This window comes from Myodes glareolus, chromosome 12, assembly GCF_982192425.1.
Source record: "Myodes glareolus chromosome 12, mMyoGla1.1, whole genome shotgun sequence".
NCBI classification, from domain to species: Eukaryota; Metazoa; Chordata; class Mammalia; order Rodentia; family Cricetidae; genus Myodes; species Myodes glareolus.
In genome coordinates this window covers 10,763,075-10,775,414 of record NC_142037.1, presented here as the reverse complement: position 1 = coordinate 10,775,414, position 12,340 = coordinate 10,763,075, and the positions used below count along the sequence as shown (strand labels likewise).

Below are 12,340 nucleotides of genomic sequence, written 5' to 3'. Positions count from 1 at the left end.
CAGCTGGGTCAGGAATGCAACTTTGACCCATGATCCTGAGTCCAGGGACGCCTGGAAAGCTCAGAGCTTCTGGGTCTGCTGGTGAGGCAGGTGCCCCGGTGCCCTTGGTATTTTTCTTGCGCTGTGTAGTTCACCACATGACCAGGGCAGAGTTCACCTGGAAAATTCCATCTCTGAGCTTTACTTTATTAATGGAACTGAGAGGAATGTTGCACTTTCTATAGAGGGCCAGGAGCATCTGTCTTCCCTGATGTCAATAATGAACTGAAAACATCACTGGGTCTGTCTGTGCTAGACAGGGCTTTGTGATGCCCTTCTGGAGTTGGAGTTAGAATGTGATCTGTTATGTGTGACTCACACCCACACCAAGTTTAAGCTTATCTCTACACATGAGTATCCGAGAGCAAAGATGACTTCTGATCCAGGGTCACACCAGTGTATGTTCTGACCCAACCCTGCCCGCAGCAGAGTGCCCTAGTTCCTCAAAAGCTACTCTCTGGGTGGCATTTGACCGACGGATCTTGTCACCCGTGCAGAATATTCTCTTTCTTGACAGTTGTTTCGTGTGGACTGCATGGACTGAGAGAACAAAGGAGAGCTCACCGTTGGGTAGGTCCCCTCCCTTTACTCCCACTGCCTGGGCACTGGGTGGGGTGGAGTCCCCGTAAAAACTTGACGGTCCTGCTTTATGTGGAGACTACGCTGAGCAAGTCTCTCTGATCCACCTACAGAAAGAGATCAGGTCTGTCTCTGACTCCATCTCTTCCTTTCCCTTGCTCTCTCCCTTTCACAAACCCTGCACACCCACAGATGTGCACAGAAAACATTTTGTGGCCATCATTGTTGGTAATCACCAAATATTTCCAGCCCACGCCTTCGTGGCCTTTTGTAGGGAAGTGGGGTCCTATGTCTCATTTTGGCCAGTGAGTTTGCTGAGAAGTCCATGGGTCATTTCTGAGTTGGTCATTACTTGCCGCGTGAAATCCTCAGAGCTCTTCCCTCCCTGTATGTCACCTGCATGGTAACTGCACTATCTGTCCCCTGGCTTCCTAAGTGACCACCTCGAGCTGACTGCCATTCACTCGACAAACCCACAGTGGGCAACAGCCTCAGTGAGAGTGGCTGGGTTGTTCCAAGCCCAGGGGGACGGGGCTGCTTGTCAGTGCACACGGTTAGAGAGTGGGTGATGTGTGCGCCTTTCTTTCTCCACATAAACCAAGGAGGTGTGTACTGTCGTCCTGCCCATCTTGTGTTTACAAAACCCCAGCTGAGAAAAACAGGAATGAACTTGTCAATGAATACTGCGGATGGCTGGCGGTTTCCCCTTGCCCACTACCCACCCTGGAAACCCTGGCCTTAGGCAGCACACATCTCTGTTTCCCCTGACTTGGGGGCTTTGTGAGGCCAGAGGAAGGTGACACTTGCCACGAGTGCTTAAATTTGCGATTGCTCCACCTTGCCACTTCATCACATAATGGGACCTTCTCGTCATCCTCAAAGCCCATGTGACTCCAAGGAAGATTTAGTGGGGCTTCTTTATTTCTTTTAAAGCTTTAATTTTTAAAAATGTGCATGCGTGTCTCTGTGGGTGGCCTTGTATGTGGAAGCTCAGGTGGCTTCACCGCCACGAAAGTGCAGGTTTGTACATGGAAGTGCAGGTAACTTCAGAGGCCAGACACACCGGAGCCCCTGGACTTGGTACTGTGAATGGCTGTGAGCCACCTGACACGAATGCTGGGAACCAAATTTGGATCATCAGGATTAGCAGTGTGAGTTCTTAACTGCTGAGCCATCTCTCCAAGCCCCGGGAAATTTGGTTTTTGACAAGTCATTATAACTTGATGGTTGGCATTCCATCACTTCCAAGAAAACTATGATCTGGCAAATATATACCCTCCTCACAGCAAGCAGCCCTCAGCTAAGAAAGTTAGTTTTATTAACCAAAAAAAAAAAAAATCATTCTTCGAATTGATGGCTGTGTGAATGACCTTTGGCCTGCTGTAATATAGCAATATGTCTACCGCAGTAAAAACGCCAGAGTAAGACAGGACCCACAAAAGGCAATAAAGGAGCAACATTCCAAAGACAAACGCACTTGAGACACTTATGACAGCCCTGGGAAGGAGGGCAGCAATCACTTAGAAGAAGTGACAGTGTTTTGGCAGCCTCCGTTACTTTAACTGACAGGAAAAATAAAGCTAGTATAAATTACTTTTTTAAAGGAGCAAGCCATGGGTGCTCCAAATAGAAATCAAAGTTAGTTTGGGGCTTTGACTGACAGCTGCCAGGTGCCCCTCCTCTCTGAGTACACTGAGGTAGGCGTTTCTCTGAGGCAGACAGGAAAACCTTTCTAGCGCTACTAATTTCTCTTTGGTTATTTGATTTAATCTGGGTTTTATTCTGCTGTTAATCCCCTCAGACTCACTCTGCCCCTCAGATGGTCTCTTTGAGGCATATCCTCATCTGGGTCTGCTTGTGGCCTAAAGGCAAATCCTCCATAAATTTAGTCAGGAATAGAGAGGATTGTCTATTCAAATAGCCATTGTTTGTAACGCCATGTTTCCTAAAGACACTGTGAGATATTATAATTTTTTTTCTTACTTTTGTTTATGTGGGGGTAAGCATATGTTTTCCATGTGTATATGTGAAGGTCAGAGAACAATTTGAGGGAGTCAGTTCGCTTCTCCCACCATGTGGGTCCTGGGATTTAAACTTAGGTCCCCAGGCTTTGTGGCTAGGACCTTTACCTGCAAAACCACCCTGACAACCTAAGGTATGACTTTGGCTTTCTATAATATGAGCATAACTTACCCTAAAACGCTCTGGTTTTTTGCTGTTGTTTTTCTAATTTCACTTATGCCTTCTTAAGCTATAGTCTTACTTTCTCCCATATAAAAGAACTTGAAAAGTTAAAGGAACCGGCCCCTTATCTTCTTCTCAGACAGCTTTTTTTTTAATCTATTAAAATGGGTCAGGCAGAAATGCCTCCTGCTGGTGACGAACCACATCTAACATTAGCACCTCTGAGATTGGGACACACAGTGTCTACTTTATTGGCTGGTCAAAGACCAGGGTATTAGGATCCTTGCCTGAGAACAGCTCATATATCCAGGGGTTTTTCAAGTCTTGAAGTGGCTTAATGTTCAAAACTGCTTCCTTGAGATGAACGTTCAAACACCATTTGGGTCAAAGTTGAAAGAAGTCTGCCACTTCAGCGGGCAGATGAGGGTTTGGAAGGTATGGCCTGAGGCCTAGTGTGTGGTTGCGGTGAGCAGGGTAGATCAGGGCAGCCCAAGCCCACCTTCAGTTGCCTGCTTCTGACTTCCTTAAGAATCGAAGCTCTTTAAATTCCTTTCTTATGAGACAGAAAAAATTCACAGCCATCAAAAAAGTAAATCTTACCTTTGTTCTGGCGAGGGATGTCAGCCTCCTGCTTCTGGGGACCATTTTCTGTAGCGTGGAATCCCCTAGTCACAGGTATTTCTGAAACTGTGCTCAATTCAACTTCTCCTCCTGCCGCATCTGAAGGCTCCAGGGTCTCGTCTTCAGGAAGAGATTGAGCTGGTGGGTGTTTCTCTTGGAAGACCCCTAAGAGAAGACGGCAGATCTGAAGACCATCTTTGCACAGATTCGATTTGGAACGGAAGCATCGCACGCATACATGCCGCATGCAGAGATGCTGCCGCCATGCAGAAACGGCTTAACAGCGTGCAAACCTCACTTTTTTACAAGTCATTTTAATGGGATTGGATTCACTGGTACAGATCTCACTAAGCCTGCCTTGAGAGAGAGAGAGAGAGAGAGAGAGAGAGAGAGAGAGAGAGAGAGAGAGAGATTTATTCACATTTCCTCCAGTCTCATCAATATTACCACTTAGCATTTCAGTGTTAATTGTGAAGGCAAGAGACGGATTTTCTCATATTAAACTGTAAGACAACAGTGATCTTTGGATCGAGTTCTGAAGCTTCAAGGAAGAGTCCTGCAGACTGTAGCTGTAGGTCACAGCGAATGTAGAAAGCAGATCTTCCCCTGCTCATGCAGATGAGGGGGCATTCACAATCTGCCTCTACACGCCTGGCCTCAGAGCTGGAGACAAGGGTTCCCAGGATACAATCTTTGTGAAGGGGAACTCAGCAATCAACACAAAAGATGATTTCATGTGTGTGGTCCCAGTGCGAAGGCCAGGCCATAGACCCAGGGATTCTTGGGTTTGTGCCTGCATCTATTGCCAATGCACCAGGCACCCAAGCCTCAGTTTTCCTCTACCTCTGCTTTGTATGACTGCAAACGAGTGTGACTCAGGTGGCAACCGGTGTCATGAACCTGAAGAGGGACTGCGTCTCCCTCTAGGCTCCCCACCCCTTTCAGAAGTGTCTTTATTTGTATCTGTATGTTTCTGTCATTGCTGACAGGAGACAGAGTAGTGTATGACCAAGGCACCCCAGAGGGAGTAGATATTCTTCAGGTCACACAGCTGTGACCCCAGCTCCCCACTTGTCGTGCGTCCCGACGGCTTTCTTGATCTGAGTGGGAAAGATATGTTGCTGTTAGAAGTGCTTCTGTCTTCCACAAAAAAAGTCTCACTGTGAACCACAGATAAAGCTATTCAATGAAAGAATGGGGCCATGAAGACAAACACTTTGATCGCATACACACACCTCCCCTCAGCAGCTGGGTGCAAGCATCCCCTGGACACACAGTGAAATGCAAATTGTGCTGGGTAGGCCTGGGTGGCCTTAAGAGCCAGCATTTCCAGCAGGGCCACACGTGGTGTGGTGTGTGTCAGTCTTTGGACCACACTTTTCAATAGCAAAGAAAAGACTATACAGGCTAGTTGTCCATTGCTTCTTCCGAAACACATAAGCAATAGAATTGGTGCTTAAACACAAGGATCCTAAGCTGGGGCTTCTGGGGTAAGCCTGTAAGCCTAGTCATTTGGGAGGCTGAAACAGGAGAGCGCAGGTTCAAGGCAAGCCTGGGTAACTTAGTTAGACCCTGTCTTTCTTAATCAGGGTTTCTATTGTTGGGAGGAAACAGTTTATTTCCCTTATGCTTCCACATCACAGTTCATTGTCAAAGGAAGACAGGACAGGAATTCAAACACGGTAGGATTCTGGAGGCAGGAGCTGATGCAGAGGCCATGGAGGGGTGCTGCTTACTGGCTTGCTCTCCATGGCTTTCTCAATCTGCTTTCTTATAGAGCCCAGGACCACCTGCTCTTAGATGAAGCCATGCACAATGGGCTGGGCCCTCCCCATTTATTACTAATTAGGAACATGTTCTACAGACTTGCCTACAGCTTGATCTTGAATACGGAGGCGTTTTCTTAACTGAGGCTCCCTCCTCTCAGATGGCATCAGCTTGAGTCTAAAGTCATCCAGCACACTGTCCCAGAAGACAAAGTAAAATGAGAGCTGAGGATGTAGCTCAGTCTCCTAGCATGTACAAAGGTTCTGGCTTCAATACCCAGCACCAGGGTGCTGGGGAGGGTCCAGAGCAGAACTTCCTGCTTTCAGATCCTGGTGGCAGCAAGTGTCACCCACCTGTAACTAAGCATTCATTAACTAAGCATTCATTTTTTTTTCCCTTGGAGAAAAAGGTTATTATGAATATTTGCCAAGCTAGAGTATTGGAAATCGAGAGAACCGACGAGGGTGAGTGAGTTGGAAAAAGGACATTCACTCCAGAAACATTAGTGGGTCCCCTCTTCAGGATGATCAAATGTGGGGAGTGAGGAAGGGCCCAAAAACAGTGCCCCGATTTCTGCACGGATGGCAGGGCGAGGATGTCCCATCTACATGCAGAAAGCACACGTGGCAGTCAGAAGGGTCGAGTGATAGGGGAATGATGGACACAGTTTTGGACACATGGAGCTGAGGATCTGGGCTGGAGAGACATGTTTCCGAGGGCTTACCAGGAAGGAATCCTGTGGAATAGCGAGAGAAGACAGGACAGAACTCTGGCCAACCCTCATGGGGAGGGAGTGAGGGGCAGAAGGGACTCTGCAAAGGAAACTGAACGAATGCTGGGGAAGCAGGAAAAAAGCCCGGGAAATGTGGTCACACACCTCTGGTGATTGGGAAGCCTTGATACTGCAAAAGGCAGGCAGAGAAGAAAGCATGGTTGGGGGAACAATCAGGTAAGGTTTGAAAACCCATTGTAGATGTCACAGCAGAGCTAGACAAGGAACTTTAAGAGACAGCAGCATGTAGATGCAATCATGAAGGACCAGGAAGGTTAGGGTGCAACAGCTAGGAGGGTAACTGATGCGGTGTGGGGGGGGGGGGAGTGTAGCTAGAAAGACAGGAAAATGTCCCTGCTGGGGAGGGAGGCAGTTTTCACAGCTGATGTCAGTCACCTTTGATTTTTTAATGTGACAATTAGAAAAAGAAAACAGCAAACAGAAGCTATGAAAACAATGTAAGAATGTTAGAAATCTTTTAAAGTAATACTATAAGAACTAGAGATGGAAAATATCCATGGCAGATGGGTGTGGTGGCGCACACCTTTAGTCCCAGTGCTCAGGAGGCAGAGGCAGGTGGATCTCTGTGAGTTCAAGGCCAGCCTGGTCTACAGAGTGAGTTCCAGGAAAGCCACAGCTACCTAGTGAGATCCTGTCTCAAAAAATGAATGAATTAACGAACGAATGAATGAAAAGAAAAAAAAGAAGACATTTATAATAATTTCAGGGAACATTTACAGCTGCATCCCAGAAACTGCAAAGGTCAGAGTTACTATCCGGAAGAAAAATACGAAATCATAGCTTTTTTTTTTTTTGAAACGTAATAGGATGAGCTACTTGCTGCTGAAAGCCCATGTGTGCTGAGTGAAATCTTAGGACTACTCCTTCTGGTTCAGAATTTGTGTCAGCCTGGCTTAGTTGTACACCCCTGCAATCCCAGCACTTAAGAGGTGGAGGCAGGAGAATCAGAAATTCATAGCTGTGTTCAGTTACGTAAGAAGTTACAGGCCAGCCTGGGCTATTTGAGACCCTGTTTCAAAGAGCACCCAAGAGGTCTTTGTGAACAGCCTTCCCACATTAGCTACGGCTCCTCTTTATTGTCCCTGCCTTTGTTATCACTGGATCCAGAAACACTTGACCAGAAATTCCAATGTGACATCAAAAGGCACACAAAATTGGAGAGATGGTTCAGTGAATAAAGCTCTTGCCTCACAAGGGTGAGGACTGGAGCTTGGATTCTCAGCATCCATGTAAAAGCCTGTAATCCCAGCACCTGGGGGGTAGAACTCAATAAACCCTTGGGGCAAACCGACTAGCAGGCTACCCAAAATGGCAAACTTCAGGTTCAGCAAGAGACCTGGCTTTAATACATAAAATGGAGCTCGGTGGGAGAAGACACCTGATGTCAGCTGCCGGCATCCACTTCATATGCACCCATGTGCATGCATATGCCTGCACGCATACGCATGAGCAGCACATGTATGCATTTACACATGGGTGAATGCCATGTATGCCACACACGCTTGCAGAAAGGAAGAAAAAAAATAAAGAAAAGATATTTTGAAAAGAATGAAGAGAGGAATGTGATCTTGTTTTGTTCATCTTGACACCTCAGGCTGTGGCTCAGCCAGGACCCAGCCCACAAAGGCACTTACATCAATGTTTGTCGGATGAAGAGCCACATAAAATATTGGACTTAACAGGCTCTGCTCAAACCCCACTACTTCAGAGAGCTTCCCCTGATGAACCCCACTCCTGGGAGGCACTGCTCTTGTGGATTTCTGTGTAAGCTTTTAATCTCACCATCTTGCAATTATTATTATTCATGTGCTGTTTTTAATCACTGCTTTATTAATTGTGGTTGTGTGTGTGAGAGAGTGTGTGCTTGCAATGCACACAAACTGCTCTCCCTTGATTCACTGGGGGTCTTCTAGGTCAGACCTCCTATTTGCCTTGGCTTTGGATCTCCATGCAAGTCTGGTCATAGTCATACTTAGCGGTACATGTTGATGTCATCTTTTTCTTCTTTCTGGGCTATACCTTTCTATATTTGAATCATTATTTCAATAATATCTTAGCTCCTAATCTACATATTTTTCTATTTCACAGAAGGGAGAGAGACTGACCACATTTGAAGCTGAAATTTCAGGAAAGAACAGAATTCTAAAGAAATACATTCTTCATCCTTCCCTAGAAATCCAGCAGACACTTCAGTTATCAAACTTCACGTCCAGCTGAGGCTGAAAGGTGTGTGGCACCCACCTGTTGTGCATGCACACTGCACTTTAATCCCACAGGTCACTTCCTGCTTCCAGAAAAAAAATAAGTATGTGAGGAGGAAGGCCTAAGGGCAAGACAGCGGCTAGGAACTCAGTCTCCTGATGATCAACCACGATAGCTCCCCTCGAGGGAATACCTCAGGCTACCCTTAGGGAAGTCGCTTTCCAAGGCACAGAGAACAAGGCCAGGTGCGGTCAACATGCAGAGAAATGCAGACATCACAATCAGTCGGCTTAAACTGTGAGAACTGACAAGACCCAAATGAGTGCCTTTTATCAACTTAATACTACACACACAAATCACTCCCTCAGTCAGTGTGTACTGAGCCCTTACTGTGTATCGGGGCCCAATTCAGGTACAAAGGGCACAGAGAAGAGAAAACAACTTCTGAGCCCAGCGACTCATCTGGACTAACAGACTAGAGCTAGACTTCTAAGGTGATTTCCGGGAACTCTTTGTTTCCTCCATTTTTTTTTTTTTTTTTGTTGATGGATGACTTTAAAGGCATGATTTATAATTTATCCAAACACACATATATTTGGTTTTGTGAGACAGTGTCTTACCATGTGGTCCAGACTTTCCTCAAATTCACTCCAGCCTAGATTGACCTTTAACTCACAGCAATCCTCCTGCCTCAGTTTCCTGGGGGTTGTGAAAACAGGTGTGCATCATCATACCCCACTGTATTTCTTATATAAAAATTTAAAAATATTTTTCTTTGTGTAATATTTTAAACCTACCAAACAATGGCTGCATAAAATACATAGTTATATAAAATGACCTAGCTCTTAACGTATGGGATAGATATATTATGCCTCTGAGAAAAATGTACATTTTCCTATTATTTAGGCTTCTTACTGTTGGAAGCCTTCTGTAACATACAACATATCATCAGATTAAGACAGTTCTTTCCTGAAAATTACTAATGAAGAGTCTTAGGTCAGATATTCTGTGTCTTACCGGAATTGGGCATCAGTTCATGCTCATAGCTTTATTTAACTCTGTGACCTACTGACCTTCACCAAAGTCAAGGACGGGCAGGGCTCCTTTCTAGCGTACTAGTCTCCTCCAGCTGGAGAGCCATGCTCAGTGCAGCTGGGAGTTTGACTGGTGGCTTCTGCAGGCCTGTGTGCTGACCTTGTTCTGTTTTGCTACATGTTCATATTGTGGTTGTGGAACACAGCTGCCTTGTTGAGAATCCGGAGCTCCATACACATCACAGCATCTGTTGCTTATATGACACGCCTGCTGTATTTCTTTCTGCTGGTACCATAGTATGCTTCCACGGTGGCGCCTGACTAACTATATATATTTGTTTTCTAGGCGTGTGAGCTGGTGCAAAGGTAGACAACTGGACCAACCTCACCCGTGGCTGTGACTGGGAGTTATTCAGAATCACAGGAGCACAGTGCTGACACTTAGAACCTTTTACAGCCCGACTTCCCTTGCTGGCACCTGGCTGGTTTCTTTGCTCTGTTACAAGAACAAGTGTCACATTACGGTAACAGCAGCCTTAGAAACTTAGTTTCATCGCTGTCAATTTAATAACCCTTTAAGCCTCCCTTTTTGAAAGAATGCATCCTAGTGTTTCTTTTCTGTCTTTTACTTATTTTTAAAATTAGAAACATTTACATGTGTTTGGTGTATGGATGCTTTGCCTACACATATGACTGTGCACCAGAGCCCGTAGAATTCAGAAGAGGGAACTGGATCCCTGGAACTAATCATAGATGGTTGCAGGTGCCATGTGGGTGCTGGGGATCGACCCCAGGTCTTTGTAAGAGCAGTCAGTGCTCTTAACCACTGAGCCATGTCCTCAGACCCTCTCTTTTTTTCTTTCTTTTCTTGTTTCTCGTTTTGAGACCGAATCCTCCGATGTAGCCTTGGCTGACCTGAAATTTACCGTGTGCACAGGCTCTAGTGTTTCTGTTAAAGGAAAGTCCCTGATGGCTGAGAGCTCTGGGAAGAGATGCAGCACCATTGCCGTACTAACACCATTGCCGTACTAACACCATTGCCGTGCTAACGCCATTGCCGTACTAACACCATTACCGTACTAACACCATGGCTGTACTAACACCAGGGCTGTACTAACACCATTGCCATACTAACACCATTGCTGAGCTAACACCATTGCTGTACTAACACCATTACCGTACTAACACCATTGCCGTGCTAACACCATTGCCGTGCTAACACCAGGGCTGTACTAACACCATTGCCGTGCTAACACCATGGCTGTACTAACACCATTGCTGTATTAACACTATGGTTGTACTAACACCATTGCTGTACTAAGAGCAATTAATGACACTCCTGCTGTATGAGTATCACCTTGGGCATATAGAAAGAAACTGGTATTCCAGAAGAAATTGTTTGTTTATAGCATTTACTTGAAGATTTTTTTTTTTAGAAAGAAAACAATCTGCCTCTAGTCGGAAGGCAATATTAGAAAATGTACCTGATTAATAATTTTGAGGTCTGCTACTTTGTCCCTGCTCCAACACCCACTCAAAATTGGCTTTCTCCTTGGTTCTTGATTAAAATTCCTTGGATAGCCCCAAAGTACAATCCCTTAGACAAATTTAATTGCCTTTTTTTTTTTTTAAAAAAAAGAAAAGCCAACAAGAGAAAGCCCAGTAGGAAAACAAGCATTATTCTAGAGAGCAGCCACCCCGAGACAGTTTTGTTAGTGGAAACACATTAGTTTTTCACAAACTAAGCAATGATGATATTTACAGAACACTTTAGTAAAGATCAGAGGCTATCTGCCCACAAACCATGTGCTTGCTTTTGGAAAACCTGCTACTCCAACAGGGTTTCCATGGGTGTGGGGCCACGGAAACTTCTAAGATTTTTTGCAGTTTTAGGAGATGGAAGATATATTAAGTTCCTTTTAATAGCAGAATCACCCATCCCCAATAGCAAATTCACCTCCTCCCCATCAGCCTTTAGGCAGGTATAAAGACGGAACTTTTTAAAGCAAAAATTGTCCATCCCAAGGCATTGAGAACTCAAAATCCTGGTTTTTAGGCCATCATTTCCTAAAGTGGACTCCGTTGGTGGGAGTTAGGATTCCTGGGGGCTTTTGCAAGGAGGGGTCTATGAGGAACTGGGATTGCCCTGCAGCCAATGCCACTCGGTGCTGCAGAAGGGGCCGGCGAAGGCAGAGGGCGCCACCGTGAGGCCCCCATTTCAACGCTTGTCGTTCTGATTGAGGTGGGTTGGAGATCACAGGGAAGCCGGGCTATCAGTGGAGGAGACATCAGACAGTGTAGTAAAAAGGGTAATCCATTTATTTTGAGAGAAGTTTGCACTCCGAGATCATACACGCAGCAGATCACAGAAACACACGCAAGCATGAAATTTAATTTTTAGTAACTCTTTCCTGGGGCTTCCACAGAAAGCGGCAGTGAAAGCGAAACCGTAATCACGCCACGGTAATTACAGAGGGCTGGGGAATGAAAAACTTTGAAAATGCAGTGTTTTTATGATTTACTTAAACATGAGTCAGACTTCAGTATTTTAGCAGAAAATGGTGAAATTAACATCACAGAGATAAGACTTTTAAACTTTACAATCAGGAAGAAAGGATGGTGGGCTTGTTTCCCTGTTGTCTTGGGGTCGCTAGCAATGCAGAATCTATAAATGTGATAAATATTGACTTACCCGGCATCCAACAGATGGAACGAAACATGTCGTAAAACAAAGCAATACATTTGTGCTTCAGGCATGAAATGAGTGGGAGATTAGACTGGGGCGGCCCTGGATTATTAAGAGGAAGCAAAGTGGATGTTTTTGTTTATGCCCAACTGCAGGCCATTTTCAGCAAATGAATATGGGCAGAAAAAAGAAAGAACAGAGGGAAAGAAGAAAGGAAGGGAGGGAGCGAGGAGGGGAAAGAAAGACAAGGGAGGAGAAGGGCCAGTGCCTTGCTCTTCCTCAGGGCAGTATTAATTCTCCTTTTAAAAATTCTTACTTTTTAAAAATATTGAAAAATAATAAATATATTTAAATTTCTTGAAAAATCAAGTTCACCCTAAAGTCCTGAGCCAAACAATAAGTAAACATTTGTATCAGAGGGGAATTGGGATTTGG

General features: G+C 45.2%; 1 long non-coding RNA gene across 1 annotated transcript; it reads left to right on the top strand.

Moving 5' to 3' along the window:
* The first annotated feature begins 445 nt into the window (after positions 1-445).
* LOC146892229 (uncharacterized) lies at positions 446-10,813 on the top strand. Its single transcript, XR_015004678.2, has 3 exons — positions 446-609; positions 8,072-8,209; positions 9,566-10,813. It is a non-coding gene; the product is annotated as an uncharacterized LOC146892229 (long non-coding RNA).
* Positions 10,814-12,340: the final 1,527 nt, after the last annotated feature.